Source organism: Equus caballus, chromosome 27 (genome assembly GCF_041296265.1).
Source record: "Equus caballus isolate H_3958 breed thoroughbred chromosome 27, TB-T2T, whole genome shotgun sequence".
NCBI classification, from domain to species: Eukaryota; Metazoa; Chordata; class Mammalia; order Perissodactyla; family Equidae; genus Equus; species Equus caballus.
This window is the reverse complement of record NC_091710.1, coordinates 22,103,856-22,123,469: the sequence shown is the minus strand read 5'-3', so window position 1 is coordinate 22,123,469 and position 19,614 is coordinate 22,103,856. Positions and strand designations below refer to the sequence as shown.

General features: G+C 43.3%; 1 protein-coding gene and 1 long non-coding RNA gene across 5 annotated transcripts in view; both read right to left on the bottom strand.

Moving 5' to 3' along the window:
- The window catches only part of ZMAT4 (zinc finger matrin-type 4), a 321,138-nt gene that overhangs the window by 186,610 nt on the left and 114,914 nt on the right, over positions 1 to 19,614 (bottom strand). The gene's annotated exons all lie outside the window — the stretch shown is intronic.
- Positions 7,061 to 17,630, bottom strand: LOC138921126 (uncharacterized). Its single transcript, XR_011433413.1, has 3 exons — positions 16,673 to 17,630; positions 10,523 to 10,593; positions 7,061 to 9,976 (listed from the first exon to the last, which is right to left on the bottom strand). It is a non-coding gene; the product is annotated as an uncharacterized lncRNA (long non-coding RNA).

Here is a 19,614-nt window from a genome sequence, read left to right as displayed (position 1 = left end):
GGGTCTGGCAGTTTGGAAGGATCCCCTCCAGCTGTGCGAGACAGGCAGGAGGGGAGGAGGCAGGACATCGAAACCAGAGAGGCGGTGGTGGCAGGAAACAGGTCAGCAAGGCTAAGCAGAAACGACAGATGCGACTAACTTAGGGACTGTAAGTAGGGCCTGAAAACAAGAATGACTCCAGGCTTGGGGTCTCGTTTACCACAGCTGGAAATACAAAGAAGGGGTTTAATTCTGACGGGACATGCATAGTGCCTATGGCACTCCCCAAAGGAGAGATCCATACAGCGTTTAGACACGCAAGACTGGAAGCAGAGGGAGGTCTGAATTGGGCAGACAAGGTGGGGATTGGAGCCATGGCAGCGAATGAAAGAATACAGAGAGGACATTTGGAAAGAGAGGAGACAGGAGCCAAGGATGGGGTCTCTAAATGTCAGAATTCAACGGCAGGCAAGCCATCAAAGGAGAATAAAAAGTCAAAGAAATAGAAGGAGAAGGAAGAAAAGTCATAGAATCCGACAGAACAAAAGTTTTTTAAAATAATATAACAAGAGTCATTGGTGTCATATGCTCAGGTCAGGTGAGAAGGGACTAAAGTCCCACTGACACTGGTCCTCAGTAACCTCGGCCGAAGTTCCAGCGGTGCCCATTGGCCCCGGGGGTGGGAGGTAAATAAGAGGAGAAGCCGGCATAAATGTGCTCAAGGAAAGGAAGTGAAGTTACGAGGAGGTCTGATTACATACCTCTATCCATACACATAGATAGATCTGGATATCTCTCTATACACAGACACAGATCGTGGAGAATAACAATGCCTTCGCTCTGCAACTTCCAATTGCATGATATTAAGCAAGTTGTTTAATCTATCTTATCCTCAGCTCAGTTTTTTTAATGGAGAGAATAATAGTGCCCACCTCAAAGATTTACATGAAAGAATGCATGCAGAAAATTCAGCTTAGAGTCTGCAACACTGGATGCCGTTGGTCATTAATATTACTAATGTTAACATTTTTAATGCTAGTCTTTGCTATTACTACCATCATTGCTACTATAGCTAGGACCTGAACGTGCTGGCAAAAGACTGATCCAGGACAGCCTGAAGAGAGCACAGCAAAGAGCTCAGTGCCGGATGGCTGAGAAGGAGAGAGTCACGGGATTAGAGCTACAGATGCGGTAAAGGGAAGGCGTCCTAGGAGCTAGGAGTGGAGAGCTCGAGGAGTGGGAGGCTGCTGCGTTTAGTACTTCAGAAGAGGTTTAGCGCCGGGTAATAACAAAGGACTGTGACGAAGGCAGTGGGAGGCGAACTGGAATGGAGACAAAGATCATTCATTCATCCTCAAGAACAAATACTTCCTGAGAAATGACCATGTGTTGTTTGGGAAGTTGGAGATACACTTTGAACAAAGTTGAAACCCTGCTGCAAAGCTTTGAGGTTAGGAGGCAGAATGGCTTGTCCCCACAGACGTGAAAGTCATTCCAGTGGGTGGCTAGATAGCAGCGGGGAGACTGCATGCTCAGCCATCAAAGAGCACACAGGATACGACCACGGAGTGCAGCCAAAGGAGAGTTTGAGGCTGATATATGTGGAGGGAATGAACCTGGAGGTGGGAGGGGGTCTTGCATGAGGGTGGGAAAGTGGAAGCCCCAAGGAGGAGCTAGGCAGGTGCTAACGCTGCTTCTAGACCCCAGGGCAATGGGAGCCAGCAGCGTCTGCTCCTTTAGGTGGTGGCAGGAGAGTGCCCTCCACATGCAGATGTGTGACTGAGTACAAAGGCTGGGAATTTGCCCCTGACAGTACAGTACTCCAATTGGCAGGAGGGCCCAGGCCTCCAGGCCTAGGTGCTTTCCAGGACCTACAAAACAGAGACACACATACAAAATTGGCTCCAAAATAGGAAAAGAAAACTGCAAAATTGCTATTACTGAATGCTTAATTAAATGTACATAAAACGTATCATGTCAACTTCATTAATTGTTAAATTTAGTGCTCATAAAAATTTCATTAGATTTAGAGAACAATTTGTATGTTAGATTTCCCCACGTTGCAAGAACCCCTGAGTAAGCACAATTGTTGTCTAGAAATCACAGTGGGTTGTACATTAAATTAGTTTCTCCTAGCCAAGTAATTTTAAAAATAAAAGTATTATAATTCTTTCAAATTTTTATAACAAAAATGTACTTAATGTGGAATGTGGGTGGATGTTAATATATTTGATATAACATTTGAAAAGGGGCCTACTACAGGTATCCCAGAGAGCGAGCAGGGTGCAGGCAACAGAGGCATCGGGGAGAGGAAGGAGCCCAGACTCGAATCTTCTAGTAATTTCCACACTCTCTCCAGCTCAGGGATGCTTAATCTATCTGTGCCTTAGATGTCTTTGGTGGTCTCATGAAGCCTAGGGACCCTTTTCAAAATAATGCTTTCAAATGCATAACGCAAAACGCAGGGGATTACAAAAGAATCCAATTGTAGCAAAATGCAATGATCAAAATATTCAATGTTTTTTTTTGATAAAAAGATAGAGTAACATATATGCTTCCTTACAAAATAACAAGACTAGTTTCATTTCATAGTAGTGATGAGCATAAGTGATAATGCAAGATATCTTCAAGAACAGTAAAGTGATTTTAAAATCTTGGTGGTTTTTATTAGTGTCAGATATCAAGAACTGCAAATATTACTACAATTTGTTGCTGACATTTATAATTGAAAGAAATATTAAATTTTATGATGTTAGTGCACATAAAGCTGTAATTTTTTCCCAAGTTCACAGATCTCTAGAATTCTACCCACAGATCCCTTGGAAGTTCATGGCCCCCCAATTAAAAAATCATGCAGTAACTCCTGTGCAAATAAAATAAAGAGACGGGGGCAAATGTTAAAGGAATGAGAATCGGGAACAGAAATGTGGTAGCCGACTCACAGGGACCTCAGATTCAAGCTGCTCCCCTCAATTTTCATTTCCTCTCTCTAAGCTGCTGCATACATTCTGGCAGAATCTATTTCAGCTGGTTTTTGGTTTTATCTCCTTTAGCAAAATCTCATTTGAACAGCTCTGGCCTTTGAGAAATGCATGCACACACACATACACACATGCATCCCTCAAAGTTTGAAGACAATTTCACGAACTAAGGGGGGAAACAAAGAGCAAAGTATAAAAGTCAGTAATTAAAGGATGAATGACTTAATATAAAATTTGGACAAAGTTGTGAAAATTTAGAAAAGATGGATGTAATCACAGAACATGATAACCTCGATGGTTATTACAGCTGTATCAACTAAATAATGAAATCTCACTTTACCTTCCAAATTAGCAAAGGTTAAAAAGATTAACAATATCTCCTATTTGTGAGGATGAGCCGAAGTGGACACTTTCGTCCACTGATAGCAGGACTGTAAAGCAGCAGCTCTTCCTGGACGGCCAAATGGCCACACATATCAAAAGGTTGTCCAACGTGCACAGACTTGAACACAGTGACGCCACTAGCAAGTGGATAACAATACAGTGAAAAAATTGAAACAACATCAATTTCCATTAATAAGAGGTTAAATTCCAGAATATTTTTCAATATAATGTTAAAAAGATAAAGTATTAAAAATGATAAGATATATCTGTTAAGTGCCAAAATAAGAATTTTACTGAACTATTTTATTACATTAAAGCAGGACACAGAACATTATTCATAGCATGACCCCATTTCTGCCAAAAGTGTCTGTAAATATATATGTAAATATATATGGTTTACATACAGCTCATATATAAGTATATATAGGTTAATTATAAATGTTATGTATGTATATATACACATGTGAGACAGAAATGCATATATACATACAGAGAGAATGCAACTATCAAAACACTAAATATATAATAGAAATATCTTTGTAGATATATCAAAGTAAAGAAACCTGAAAAGATCTGTACCATACTGTTAACAGTGATATCTCTCTGAGGTGAGATTTTCATTTTCAACTGAAATAAATAAATAAAACAATGTAGAAAAGAAAAGTCATTGTATATCATTTTATAATCAGAAAGGGAAATAATAAAGATATTTCTGTTTGACAAAAAAGTAACCTGGTTTCTGTGTCTGCCAAAGGTATGCTTCTTTGAAAGAAGGCTTTGAATAATTGAGCTTTTTCTCTGCTCAACAAGAATCCAGCGCTTTAAAACACTTGCTTAATTGGGTCGTTTCGGTTAACACCTGAAAGCAGCAAGGCGCAGTGACAGCTGAACGGGAGCTTCCTCCTGATCACTTCCTAATGGCCCCATGATGGCGGGCAGGAGCCCCAGACAGCTGATTCGAGGTCACCCTGGCTGAGGTTGCCCACTAAGCATTTCCTGAGAGCCAAGAAGTCTGCTCTCAAAGTAATGACGTTCTACGCTGACAGTGGTCTGGCGAAAACCCCAGCACTATTCTCTCAGTCATTCATTCGCCCCACATGTACTAAGTACCTTCTATGTAAAAGGACTAAGACAACCCTCGCCTTCTGGACCTGATCACGCAGAGAGGGAAGCCCCAGGCATACAGGAAACACACTTGTATATACCATAAAACAAAATGCTGAGGGGATCACGGATGGTGGTGGTCTTCATCGTGCGGGTGCTATTGGAGCTGGGCCATGAATGAGGAATGGGCTTCTCATGGCAAAGAAAAGGGAGAACAGCCATTCATTTCTGGGGGGGTGAACGGTTTTTTAAAAAACTAAACAAGGCTAATGGTGAATGCTTCCGGGAATGAGGAGTGTCTGATTTGACATGATCTTATGGTCCGCCCGCCTGAATGCCGGGAGCTGAGCCTTGAAGGCTGACTGGGATGGGATAATGAAGCTCGTTCAGGGACCCCTTGGAGAAAATCCCCTGCCTGGAGCCTAAGGCTCCCAGATACAAATGTTAAGATGTTTCTTTCTCTTGGGAAGCAGGGGACAGATTCACAGATTGTGCCTGCCGTCTCAGGTTCTTACTTCAGATACTCCAAAGATTCTTGGTCCCTACCCAGCAGAGATATATGGCAAGCCCGCTCAAGACTGGGAGCCAGGAGGTGGAGCGAGAAGGAGCATGCCCCATCGGCAGGTCCCCAGCTGGTTTAGTCATCATGCTCAATTCCTTTTGTTTCTATAAAATACCAGGGACACTCTGCTTGTCAGTTTTCCAAAGAAGGTAAAAGAAATGTGACCAGATGTATCCAAGGACCCACCATATCCATCCTAAGTAAGAGAATACGTGGCGTCAGAGCCCTCTCCCCACTTCCAGCACCCTCCTTGGTGTCCTCGCCCAGACTGCTCAGCTGTAACACACAAGTGACCCTCCAATGAATGACTGAGCAACACCCACCCTGGATGTAGGTCCCCTTGTACTGTTCAAGAATTGCATCTTCATACAGGGGCATAAAACTATGGACACCACATCTGGCTGAGAAAGAAGGAGACAGAAATCCTTTGGCCAGTCACTGCCCTTGGCATCCTGCCATTCCTACCCAATTTCAAACAGCACTGACAAGTGAGGCAAGCCCTAGTTAGACAGCCCACAGAAGGGACCACGGGTGCTCTGTCAAGAAGGTTAGGTTTTATCGTACAAGAAAATGCATCATCAAGGCTGTATAAAGAGTGTGGGGAGAAAATCAGATCTAGACATAAGAAAGGCAATTCTGGTGACAAAATTTCTAGGCTGGATAGGAGAAAAGACAGACTCAGAGCAAGAGTTAGGTCAGGAGGCAGAGGCATCAAGCCAAATAGGAGTTGATGAAGGCTTGATCTCATTCTGAAGCAGCAGGAGGGGACAGAGATGAGGTGAACGGGGTCAGACAGGGCAGAAGCACAGGGTCTGGACATGGCAGGCGAGTGGGGCTGAATTCAATAGTTTTCAGCCTGAGAAAATGGAAGAAGTTTGGTATTATTAAATCATAAAAGGACACGTAGGAGGGGAAGCAGGTTTTCGTGAGGAGAAAAGATAAGTCCCCCGAGATGTGATTATTTTAGACTGAAAACACTCAAAAGTCCACAATTCTATGACCATAGAGCTCTATTTTTAATATATAAAAGCAAGTTGCAGGACAGTCATCCCAGTGAGTGGCACATTAAAACATCTTCCCTACACTCATACAATTCCATTTCCCAGAATAGAGAGATTTCTTCATGTTTAAGATTCAGTGGGATATATATGGTATGTGTGTGTATATATATAGAATATATAATGGAATCTTATTCAGCCATAAAAAAGAATGAAATCTTGCCATTTGTGACAACACATTTGGACCTTGAGGGCATTATGCTTAGTGAAATAAGACAGACAGAGAAAGAGAAATATTGTATGATCTCACTTCTATGTGGAATCTAAAACAGCAAACAAACAAACAAACCGGCCTCATAAATAAAGAGAACAGATTGGTGGTTGCCAGAGGTGGGGGAGGGGGTGAGTGAAATGGGTGAAGGGAGTCAAAAGGTACAAACTTCCCGTTATGAATAAATAAGTCCTGGGGATGTATGTACAGCATGGCAACTATAGTTAATAATAAAGTATTGCATATGTGAAAGTTGCTAAGAGAGGAGATCTTAAAAGTTCTCATCACAAGAAAAAAAATCTATAACTGTGTATGGTGACAGGTATTAACTAGACTTACTATGGTGATCACTTTGCAATATACACAAGTACCAAATAATTATATTGCATACCTGAAACTGATATAACGTTGAATGTCAATTATACCTCAATTAAAAAAAAAAGATTTAGTGTTCTGGGCAAAATAGAAGACTTAGATTAATCAGTCATTTGCACCCTAGTATGAATGAGCTTATAAGATCATTTCCCAAGCCAGGGTTTTGGAGGAGAGGTGAAGAGAGTATCTGCAAGTCAAGCACAGTGGCCCTGAGAGGGAGCGAAGGCTCGGAAAGAGGACTCCAGGCAGCACGTTCCTTACCGTAGGATTGTGTCCGGAGCCAGAACGGCCAGGCCACATTGGCCACTTCCGTCCAGAGAACTGGTTTATCCTGTCTCTGAGGTCATCAAAACCCCTTCCTTCAACACTATGTGCCAGAACGAAAGAAAGCACAGGAACAAAAATGGACCATTCAGTATTGTTTTATTGCATATACAGTAGTAAAATGCACAAAATTTTTGCTTTTTAGCTGATTTTATCTGCTATCACTACTTTGACAGTAATCAGCTAAGTTTCCCTACACAACACACTCCTGTTTGACGTCACCTCCTAAATGTCCCAATTGCTCCTCCAAGTTAACATGTCTCAGATGAACGGGCCCTCTTCCAAGTGCAGCTTCTGCACCTGCTGCTGGGTAACAAACCACGCCAAAACCGCAGGGTTTAAAATGGCAGCGATTTACAGCCTAGTCCGTGACTCAGCAGGTCAGCGACTGGGGCAAGGCTCGGCTGAGTGGTTCTCCGGGTCGGAGCCAGGGACTCCTCTCCACATTTGCAGCCAGCTGTTTGGTTGGCAGGCGCTGGCTGTGATGAGGTTTACGATGGCCTCCATTGGGATGCCCACACCTCCTTCCACCTGCTCTCTCATCCTCCAGTCAGCTGGCCCAGATTGGTTGCAGGAGTTCACGAGGGAAATGCTGTTCCCTCTGCCTGGAATTATCTTCCCTTACTTCTTTACCCAGTCAATGCCTCTGCACCCTTCAGACGCCACTCAGGAATCACTGCTCAGAGAAACCTTCCTTCAGTCCCCAGACAGGTCCTCTCCCTGAACCACCTCTCTCAGCGCCATACCCACTCAGCTACAGCGCTTGTCAGAGTTGCCATTTTCAGCTGAGGGCAGCAACCAAATCTGGGTCTGGCTTTGCTCACCACTTACACTATGTCTGCAATAGGCACGAAACACTTTCTAACGGATTACATGGACGAACAAATTATTGCATTAGAAAATAAAAGAAACATTTGAAGTTATAAACAACCCACTGATCCAGCTTATTTATGAATCACATTGGTTTCCAGAGAATATTTAAATCACATTTTATTAAAATTGGAAAGCAACAAGCGATCATTCAGTCTCAAGGAGGAAACAATCAGGGAACATTCAGCGACTCGTCCAAGATCTCTCAGCCTTTCTTGAAATCCAAGTGAAATGCAGACAGGACTAGAGGTTTTCTGGACTACAGGTTTTTATTTCTAGGCCACAAGACTTGCACTGAGAAGCCTTAAAATCCCTTCCAAGCTCAGACATTCTTTGGTTACGATTTAACTTTAGCCTTGATAGCACTCTATTTGTTTTTCTCTTTCTTTCCCCCTTCCCTCTCTTTCTTGCCTTCTTGCATCATTAGCTATGAAAGCAGAGAACTGCTGATCAAGACAGTACGTCACGAAGCACATTAGAAAAATATAAAAATGCAAGGTCTGTATGAAGAAAGGGATGGGCAGGAGAGACATATTAAAGACGCTTTCGTGTTCGGGAAATTTCAGGTCCTAACTGTATCTTGAATTTTTCCATCCCCCATTACAACAATGGATACAATGCATAATGAGAGATCAAACAAACTGATTTGTCGACTCTAGGATATGATATCATGACCACTCATTCTGGGGTTGCTAACACCAACCAGGGACCTTCTAGGATTATGTATAGCTGAAATGTGAAGAGAAAATTCAATATGAAAAGGTCAAACATCACTCAATGCACCAATGAAACAAGATTTTTTTCTTTTACAATAAAATCTCAAAAATTAAAAAAAAAACAACATTGTGTCTTCTGATACATATTCAGTGCTTATGGCTCAAATGATAATGACTACTTCAATTATATGGAGGATAATATTTGCTGAGTTGTTGAGTATCTGAAGTCAGAGACATTCTGTTAAAGGTCAGCTGTAAAACCAAGTTAATAACTCTTGAAGAAAAATGCCTTTTTCCCTCAGGAATTCACAATAAAAATAATCTCCTTTTCTACACAATTTTTCTTTTAACTATGGTTGGCAAAAAGACAAAGCTATCAGATGAATTATACATGATTACAGGACTATTTGGTTATTCAATGTCACAGATCAAAAGGAACAGCTCTTGTTGCAAGCAGGCAATGGCCCCAGACCAGGTTCACTCCCATATGCTTCCTTAGAGAGTTTTGATGGGGCTTTAAGAATGACACGCAGAAACGGCCGCATTTTTAATAAGTGTGAAAGTCACTGTGCGGTGGCTGAACGCCGCCTCCCGTGAGCAGAAGGGAGGGGAACACAACCAGCTGCACCGTGCACGCGGCTGAGGGGTGTGCCTGCTGTCACCCAGAGCTGTTCCAAATCCCTCACTCGCTTCGAGCTAGACTTAAATATTGAGATTGGATAACAGCCAAGTAATGACAAGACGGACGTGTTCCTTCAAGCAAAGCTTCGATGTGCTAATGCCAACACCATATTGTTCACTCTTTGTATTAGTTTAGGTTCTTTAAAACAAGAATGTTATTGAGCACTGTAATATTTTCTCTGTTTTTCTAGTCCCTCGACAATTACTTAGGGCTTCTACAGAAAACATATCTCTCAGTAGCATTTAGTCCTGGAATACAGACCACTGAGCTTCCCCACTAACTCATTCTAATCAGTCTGCTGTGCATTTTCCCCCTGTCAAATATAACATCAGAAAGAGGTCCATTAGCATCTATATATGGACCAAGAGGTCACCATAGCATCATCGGGTCCATGAAACAAGAGAAAGAAGAAACAGGCGTTGAGCACCCATCCCTCACCAGGCCCTGTGCCCCCTACTTTCTGTTTACACAGTCGCATTTATTCTTCACAGTAGTCCAGGAACATATGGGTTGTTGCACCATTTTTCAGATGATGAAACTAAGTCTTAGAAAAATTAAGAAACTTGACCAAGGTCACCCAGCTAGCAGGAGCTGGAAGCCAGTTTCAATCCCAGAGCAGGTCCCAAAGGCTGTGACAGTTCCTTTATGTCACACTGAATCAGACGGCGCCTCAGCATCTGGCCCTCAGATTGCCAATAGGTCTGTAAGGCCATCAACCCTCAGTAGGGACCTGGGACAAAAAGAACACGATTAGGATGACCCAATAAATATTGCCCCAGCCCCCCGCTGGCTCTGAGAGGAAGAATTCCTTGAGTCACTTCCACAGAGAAAGTGCTATGGGAACCTAACTCTACTAATGTCACTGACATGTGAAATGGCTGAGCCAGGAGTGAAAGTGTGTTCTTACAAATAAACAAACGCAATGCATCAAAGCCTGCCACAGGGAGGTGGTGGGGTGAAAGAGGTAGGGAATTAGATGACCTCAGTTTTGATCCTACGTGTGCTTCCACTGCCCTCTGAGCCTTCGTTATCTCATTTGTAAAATGGGCTCACATGATGAAATATTCTGCGAATTACCTAAGATCCTACATGCAGAGCTCCCAGCGCCATCTGTGACACAGCGCAGGTGTGTAGGACAGGTTTGCTGGATCCAAGTCCAAAAAGACATTTTACTGTGAATTAATCGAACTCAGTGCACGATCCCTATTTTCCCAATGTATTTTTGCAAGCCTTTCTGGTGTTTATCAGGAGACATTTGTCATTGTCTCAGCATTACCTGCACCAAATCCAGGTCACGTGAAGTTATAAATGTATCTTGTATTCTAATGTCACAACCCTTGGCTGGCTCTAAGGCAAGAAGGAAAAAAACATATATATATTCGTGAAAGAACACATCAACCTAAACAAAGCCAAACAGTCACAAGCCAGAATGCAGTGAACGAAACAGACTTCTTTGTTCTGCAAGAATAAGATTCTGAGCATGAGGAATGCCCAGAGGTTGCTAAGGAGAAACAGAATGGGCACGTGGGGTCACCTATGGGAAGACAGCAGCATGATTTATGATGTAGCTGTATGAGAGTACAGACTCACTGTGTGATGTAGGACAGATGAAGGAAGGGAGGCAAGGTCTCCCCCCACCCCTCTCTGCAGCCAGAGAACAGATGAAGATAAACGGACCCAGACATATAAGGAAAGAAATCTGATTAAAAGTGAGTGATAACATTTTTCAGGAAGGAGTTGGGATTTAAGAGAAAAGCAAACAAGTTTCCTGAGATTCTAGCATGTTAACCAAGGAAATCTATCAGGGAAGAAAACATTGACACATGAAAGAGATGCTTGAGATACAGACACTTGTAAAGAGGGAACGCGGCAGAAAGGAAGAGAAAGCTGCAGAGCCAGCTGCCATGGGCTGTGTGGCACCCACTGGGCCAGGGCCTCCCGTGCACCCCCACTGGGCCCCAAAAAGAAAAGCCAACAGATGAACATATCAGAGCTAACGTGAGAGAGTGAGGATCGCAGAATAGACAGCTCTTTGCAGTCTGTGGTCACCAGAATTCTTTAATTCAAACTACCCTAAACAAAAATATATTTCAATTCAATTTCAAGAGCCCATTTAGTGTGCAAAGTGAAAGACATAAGCTAAGGAATTTGACCTACACTCCTCCAGGTCCTAATATCATCCAATAGGTATACTCTGTCTCTTCACCCCTGGGGCAGCACCAGAATGTCCTAGAGAAGAACTTCCTGAGTGACACGTTCCTTTTTTCTTATGGCTGGAGGTGTGGGATCTGGGAAAGACATCACCTCTTGTTAGCTGCACGTCAACTCCTGCACAAAGAGTTGATTTGTGGTAAAATAGGGTCAAGCCTCCAGGGCAGACAGGAGAAGGCAGGCAACGGTTAGTAAGAGAGGCAGCCAGCGAGAGGGCAGCAGATGAGGGAGCAGGACCGGCCGGGGGAAGATGGAGTCAGAACACGCAGGTGCGGATCCCAAGAGCACGCCCTCTGAGCACCAGCCTCCCCTCGCCTCTGGTTTTTCCTTCTGGAAGGTGAACACACGGAACCAAGAAGCTGGTGGAGATTCTTAGGGAAATTGTCCACAACCCTCAGATTTTCTTGAACAAGCCCAATTTCACAAAATATTCTTTTAAGAAAGGCACTTTGATAGTTATATATATAACTAAAATATGATTTCATGGTAATGCTCTGTAAGACTTCCTATAAAAGTGATAATTTTTTATTAAAACTATTTTTAATCATAAATGTTCTAAAGAAAAACAATAGGACAATATCTATTATGAAAATATGAGCATCATTTGTGGAACCCCTCTGTGTGAAGTACTAAGGGTACAAAATGAATAAGGTAAGTCTCCTGCCCTCATAAAGTCTGAAACTGTGCAATCTGGGTCCTCCTATCTCTATCTTTTAATCTAAGGAAGAACAGGATGGACTCTCTGGAAGGCACCAGACCTAGGTCACAAGACCACAACCGAGCTATTCCGGCCCTTTAAACAACCTGAATCCTCCCGCCAGAAGCACGTGATGTAACCACTGCCAACTTCGGCATCCCTGTCAGGAAGCCCTCCAGACAGCCTCCTGCTGGCTTAACTCAGGGTACCAGGATGCTGGTACTGTCCTCTCTCCAGGCCCCTCGCTTGGCGACTGCCTTGAACTCACTCCACACACTGTACTGGCTTTGGACATCAACACATCCATAGGGCACCTCTAGCCCACGCCTCTGTGGGGTCCTCGTCCTGGGCCAGTCCCTGGCTTGGCCTCACCCTCCATCAGAAGAGTAGAAGGCTTGACTGGGAAGAAGCTCTAAGGACATAAGTCTGCCCGTCCCTTCCCCATTGCTGCCCCTACCCCTGGGCTGGAGGCAAATTCACCTTTATGCAACTTTAGTCCTTCTCAGCCTTGATCAATGTGGAACAACCTGAAGAAAGAGTTTTCCTCACATCCTTTCCCACTTCTCAGATCTTTCTGCTCTCTGGGGCATGGCCTTAAAGATGAAGGTTATCTTGGCTGCAGGAGGGGGCAGCAATGACCCAGCTGTGCAAGTTCCAAACCTGGAAGTTGTGTGGAAACCTCCTTCTCTTGCACACTCATCCCTCAGTTCACCATTTTCACCTGCTTAATTATCCTTCAGATCTATTTGCTTCCCACTTTTCACTGGCGTCATCACCCTCATCTGAGGCTGTGTTCTCTCAGTGGACAACTGAGAGCCTGATACTCGACAGTTCGCCTCTACTCTTCTTCCCATCAATCCATTCTCTGCATCTCACATCACTGCCTGCCTCTACCTCTGAACACCAGCCACAATGGCTTTCTTTGTATTCCTTGGGTGTGCCGTGATTTCTTTGACTACAGGGCCTTTGAGCATGCTGTTCCCCCTGCCTGGAATTCTCCTGTCTCCCCTCCTCTCTGACTAGTTAATCTTTACTCATCTTTCAGACACAGCTCAAGCATCACTTGTTCAGGGAAGCATTCTCTGATCCCAAAGACATGATTTCCCCATTCTATGCTTTTCCGATAGTTTCTGTCATCTATATATTTGTATGGTATTTTAAAATTGATATCCATTCCCCCACTATCCTATAAACACTGTCAACAGAAACTGTATCTGTTTCATTTACCATTTAATTCTCAGCAACCAATATAGTACCTGACTCTGGCTAGGCAATCAATTAATATTTCTCAAGCAAATGAATGAATTAATAAAGAATTCATAGTAATATGGAGCTCAGGTTCTAGAGCCAAACTGTACCGTGTTTGAATCTTGGCTGGAACACTTACAAGGTGTGCAACTCTGGATAAGATACTTGACCTAAGATTCAGTCTTCATATCTTTATTTAAATAGAGGCAATAAAGATTCCTACCTATATTTGCAAAGTTCAAAGGAAATATCTACCAAGTATTTAGTATAGGGCCCAACACATAAAGAAAGCTTCATAAACAGCATGCTAACAAGAGAATATATCCAGCGATATGTCAACAATAGAAAAATGGAGTTACAGAGTGAGGAGCGAGACCAGGAAGGGCTCCAGTTCATCCAAGACCCCTGACACTACTTCTACTGCTAAAAACAAAAAGAATATTTTCATAGCTGTCTTTTCAGAGAATCTTTCTTTCTTCTCCTTGGATCAGATTCTAGATGCAAGTAATAACTGTGATATATATTTTAGTATGAATAAGTTTCAGAACCAGAGTCCCAAGCTTCAGACCTCGTCTCAGGCCCAGGAAGTCATGTATGGCTGAAGTGCCACACTGCACATTTGTGTTAATGAGGAGTTCTGGGTTTTTTCATTTAAATTATTATCTGTGTTTCTACATAACAAGTTTTTATTCTACTTTTGGGTACAGTTTAGAAAGGAAAAATCAGACTTTCCAGACATATCACTGATTTGTAGTGACAGAAAGAATATTCTAAATCAGGGCTGCCCCAGAAAATTCAAGAGCTTTGGTTATTGTAAATTGAGGTTGGTGTGTAGATGGCATAAGAAACAAACCATCTCCCTTGTTTCCATGTGTTACAGGCTTCAAACACATTCTTACAGCATAACCTGCTCATAAATTACAAACTATCTGTACTGAAAGAAACAGAGCAAAATAGTAACAATGTTCTTGTTCGGGGGTTTGGAACGACAATTCCCATTCCACAAACCCTTCAACCTGCTGGCCACTAAAAAAATAAAACTCTGGGAAGGAACAAAAGACAAGGCAGCTTTAGGGTCTGGGATGTCCTAAAGGGGTCGCTCCTGTGAGCAGGGAGATGCGCAGCCAGAGAAGCGACCACTCACCTTCTCCTTTCCCAAAGTGTCCACTCGGGTCGGCAAACGTTTTCTGTGCAGGCCAGAGGGAAAACATGTTAGGCTCTGTGGGACAGAGTCTCTCTTGCAGCTACTCAACGCTGCTGTGTAGCGTGAAAGGAGCCACTAACAATATGTGAATGATTGAGTAGGGCTATGTTCCAATAAGTCTTCATCTATGGACATTAAAATTTGAATTTCATGTAATTTTCATGTCACTATATATTATTCTTCTTTTGATTTTTTTTTCCAAACATTTAAAAATGTAAAAACCATTCTTAGCTTGCAGACCTTAAAAAAACAGGCAGTGGCTGCATTTAGCTAGCTGCTATTTTCTGACTCCTTACTTAAGACACATAAATAAATACTAACTCATGCTTATTGATTTCCTAATTGCTCTTCAGCTCTTCGAGATGAGAACAACAGGCCTGCCCCTAACTGGATGATAGAAGTCTTGCACTGTGGAGACCAAAGAATGGAGCCAACACACAAGGAATAAAAAATTATCCATGAAAAAAAAAAAAGAAAGAAAAAAAAAATTATCCATGAAAGAATACTGCACACACACTTCACAGTTTATCACACAGCTTCACAGCCAAGAAGCTTTTATTTGAGCCCCTTCACAACTCTGAGAGGCAGGCAGGGCAGCGACAAAGTCCCTGATGATAACCACGGCAATTAAGCTTTTGAAAGTCCGAAATAAAGTTGTAAAACTAACATGCAGTTGAGCCACAAGCAGAATGTCCCCTTCCAGCTCTAAATGCACAGCTGGAAGCCACACACACAGTATTCATTGCTCAATGCACCCATCTTTGAGAATTCCCCGCAAATTCAGCAGCAGAACACTTGAGAAAAAGGAAAATTTTAACAAAGTAAAGGTCAACGCTATGCACAGTACAAGTTTGTACCCTTGTCAATCATCCTAGCCTCTATTTTTGTCTCCACTGCTCTACTGGGTGAATACTGTCCCCTCAAATTCATGTCCACCTCAGACGCGTGATCTTATTTGGAAATAGGGTCTTTGCAAATTAATTGATTATGATAAGGTCATACTAGATCATAGTGGGCCCTAAATCCAAGGACTGATGTCCTTAGAAGAAGAGGAGAGACACACAGAGACACACACAGGGAAGAAGGCCACGTGACGACAAAGGCAGATGGAATGCAGCTGGAAGCGAAGGAACATGAAGGACTGGGAGCAACCACCAGCAGCCCTGAGGGAGGGTGGGGCTGACTTTCAATCAGAGCGCCCAGAGCATGCCCCTGCCAGCACCTTGATCTCAGACGTGCAGCCTCCAGAACTGTGAGAGAATAAATATCCACTGTTTTAAGTCCCCCAGTTTGTGGTAATTTGTTACAACAGCCACAGGAAACTAACATGGCCACCCACTAGCGCTTTACTCTCCAGAAGTGCCTTTGAATTTTGTTTCCCTAAAAACATTACTCTTGTTGGCTCCGCGCTCAGAAGAGCCCCCTCCCATCTTTCTCCATCCATCTCACCCTCTCCTCCCCTTCAAGAATCAGCTCAGGGTCACCTTCTCCAGGAAGCCTTGTCCTGCCCCATCCTGCCAGGAGAGGCTGGGGATGCCTCCCCTGTGCCCAGACGGTAGCCCAGGCATATGTCTATGGTAGCACCGATCATGATATATTAAAACCCTTGATTTGCACATCGGACCCCTGACTAGATCCTGATCTGTCTCGGGGGAGGCTCCTCAGCGCTCAGTAGATGCTTCCCACCTGTCTCAGGAAGTGATGTGGGGAGCTGGTTTGCAGGACCAGAGGAAATTTTCTTTTGTTTTGCTTCACGTTTTCCCAGCCTTGTCTCTGCCATTTACCAGCTATGTGACCACACTCAAGTTACTTTTCGGTTTGCTTCTCTGTGGGGTTAATGATAGTTCCTACTTTATACAGGAGTTGTGAGGATTAAATGTGTTAATATGTGGAAAGCATTTGGAATTTAATTGGGAAGTGCCAGCTGCTGTTATGGCTTTGCCCCAGAACAGCAGTGCTCTCTGGCTTCAACACCTCAAAATAAGATACAGTCTCAAGAAATGTGGAAGAAACCTACGAATAGGATTTAGGAAGCAGGAAGGGTCTTAATCTCAAGCCAGACAAACCTGGGCAAGTCGTTGTAATTCTTCGGGCCTTATTTTCACCTTGTAATAGCAGGGGTGGGAGTAGTCTGAGGCCTCCCCACCTGAAATCCCGGGTGTCTAGGACCTGTGAAGTGATGCCGGCGGTCTCAAGCTATGCTGAAGAGTTCGGACCTGAGGGAAATCTTATAAATATTTAGGAGTGAGAAGCCCGACCACACTAACCAAACGTCCAGTTTCTCCACTTAGAAGGAATTCTGTTAACTCCACATAAAAATCATGATTTACTTAATACTGACTGCTGACTCTGGTTGGCAGTTCTTTATCTTTACAGAATAAAAATAAAAGTAAAACTAAATCAACTTTTTACTTAAAAGTGCTGTTTCCCAAATAATTTTTTTCAAAGCATGTGATCCGTGGGTGAGAAGATAATAAAAAGGGCCACAGGTGAAACACGGAGGCTCTCAATGGATTAGAATGGTCTCTAAAGTCCTTTTTGGCTCTAATGCTCACGGGATTACTGAAAATTTCTCTAAGGCAATCAGCCATGACAATTTATTTTGCATTTAATTTCACTCTGTGGCCTCAAGGGGAAAGTGCTGTGCTCTAAAATTTCAGGGGAAAAACATAGGAGATCCAAACGGGGATGCTAAAGAGTACAGCGTGTGAAGCGGGAACTTCAAAAGCTGGAAATGCCAGGACAGAAACCAGAAATGAATCTAAATATTTAAAAAACAACAACAAAAAGGTCAAATGACGTGGAACAGACATGGCAATGGACCTTGGGAATGATAATAGGCACTACTGGTCAACTGTGTAAATTTGGAGTCGCTACGTATTCCCAGAGGGCCAAAGAGAGGGAAGGAAGGACGGCTGCCATGACTCATCAGCCCATCAATGTTAGGAATCACCGTGGGCCCAAGGCTCGTGTGGGGTCAGGGTGTGGAAACTCAGTAATAAGGTTTCTGTTTTCAGAAGCCACTCACTGTGTTAGGTATTCAGGGCACCACGAAACTGTTCTGAATCAGGTCACACTGGGACACAAACCTGTCACAGCCCCGGGAAGCAGGGCAGGTGGGAGGATGGGTAGGAACAGAGAGGCAGGTGGAACAAAGTGTTACATCTCTCCAAGCACATAGGGTGCTGGTGGAGAGAGGATCAGTGATAATAACCCATGTAGAAAGTGCTTTGAACACAAAGGGCTAAATCCATGAGTTACCCTCATTGGGCCTTATGATACACCTGTACATTAGACGTTATTATGATCCTCATTTTCCAACCCTGCGGAAATAAACAAAGCCCAACCAAATGAGAACAAGAAAGGCTATTTATTTAGAGCTTGCTATAGCGAGGGAGTCAGCCAACATCACCTGTATTTGGAGGAGATTCAAAGCAGGCAGAGAAGTGGGAAAGCTTTGTAATGGGAAAAAGGGGAAGGTTTCAGTTGTGCCCTGATTGGAGGCTGCTGGTGTGGGGGAGCTGTCAGTGGGCTAATGAGAAGTGGCCATCCTATGTGATTGGTTAGGGGTACATATTTAGCTGTTTCTGGTTGGTCCTAAGTTGGAATCAGGGACAAAAATTAGGGAAGCTATAAGCTACTAATCAAGCCCTGGCCATTTGGGGCCTATTGTTACAAGGTTATTGTTTGGCTTCCTGGATTGTTACCAGAGATAGAGGTGTGACTTCCCATAAGACTGACTGACAGCTGGCAGGCTTCGTGGGCTGGTTACTGTACATTGATGAGTTGGTTTTCTGAACTGGTTGCTGCAGATGGTGAGTCAAAGTTCTACTTTTATATATAACCCGGCCATCGTCCATTCATATATGTAGTCTCTCAACCCTTAGGTGTGAGTCTGTACGAAAGAAAGCTGGTCCAAATAATTACCCACATCAACACTCAGAGCCCTGGAGAGGGACAGGGTGGCTTCCACACTGCATCCAGTACATCAAGATGCCTAATGGAAATGACATATTCACCTATGAAAAATACACACAGCCTAATAAAAGCATCCACCGTCTCTTATAAAAAGGTAAGATCACTATGTTGCTTTTCCTGTTTATGGATTCACTTTTATACTATGATGAATAAATTACAGAAAAAGGATTTAATAAATAAATCATTGGTAGATCAAGCTGTTCAAAACCCAGGATACACCAGAGGAAAACGTTCTCAAAGGAGTTTTTAGTAAAGAATCCTTGCAAATACTTCTTGCTCTAAAATCCAAACATCTTCCCCTCCATAAACCCCAAGGTTTCTGGCAGAACCAGAGCCTGAGTGGGGTGAATCATGGGTCTGGCCATGTCCTCAAGTAACACCAGCCTGAGCCCAGCACCCTGTTTCCGCCCGCGCGATCGAGCCCTCCTTAGGAGCTCAGATATAAGTAAGTGCAACATTCATGATTAGTACTTGAGCGGATGAAAAATAATCTATTCAAAGAGCCAATTGTCAAGTGTCCATGAACCCCATTGCTTCTGACTATTAGGTAAGACAATAAATGGCCATTGAATGAAGGAATACAGCACCATTGCTGGATAATTTCCAGGGAAGGCAAAAAAGCTAATGCTGTTCTCTCTGTTAATATACCTGATGGAAAGCATGACTTCAGCGTAGCTACAGGATTCTGAGATGACACGAAAACTGGCTTAGGCTGACTCTCCTGTGGCTTCAAAAGTTCTTTTGATGTTAATGTACCTAAGAATGCACCTGTCCCCCTTCCCCACTCCCACTGCCTCCATCTGGTACAGTCCTTTCAAGCCCGAAGACCCCAGCTCAAATGCCAACTCTTGAGGAACACCTTCCCTGACTGGATTGCCCTGGTATGACTCACTTGCCCTTTGTCCCCATGGGACTTTGTGCAGAATATTAATGAACACCTACTCTGTGACATTATCACTATTTTTTATACAATATTAATCTCCCTCACTATACCATGAGTTTCTTTACAGCAAGTCTGGGTCTTATTTAT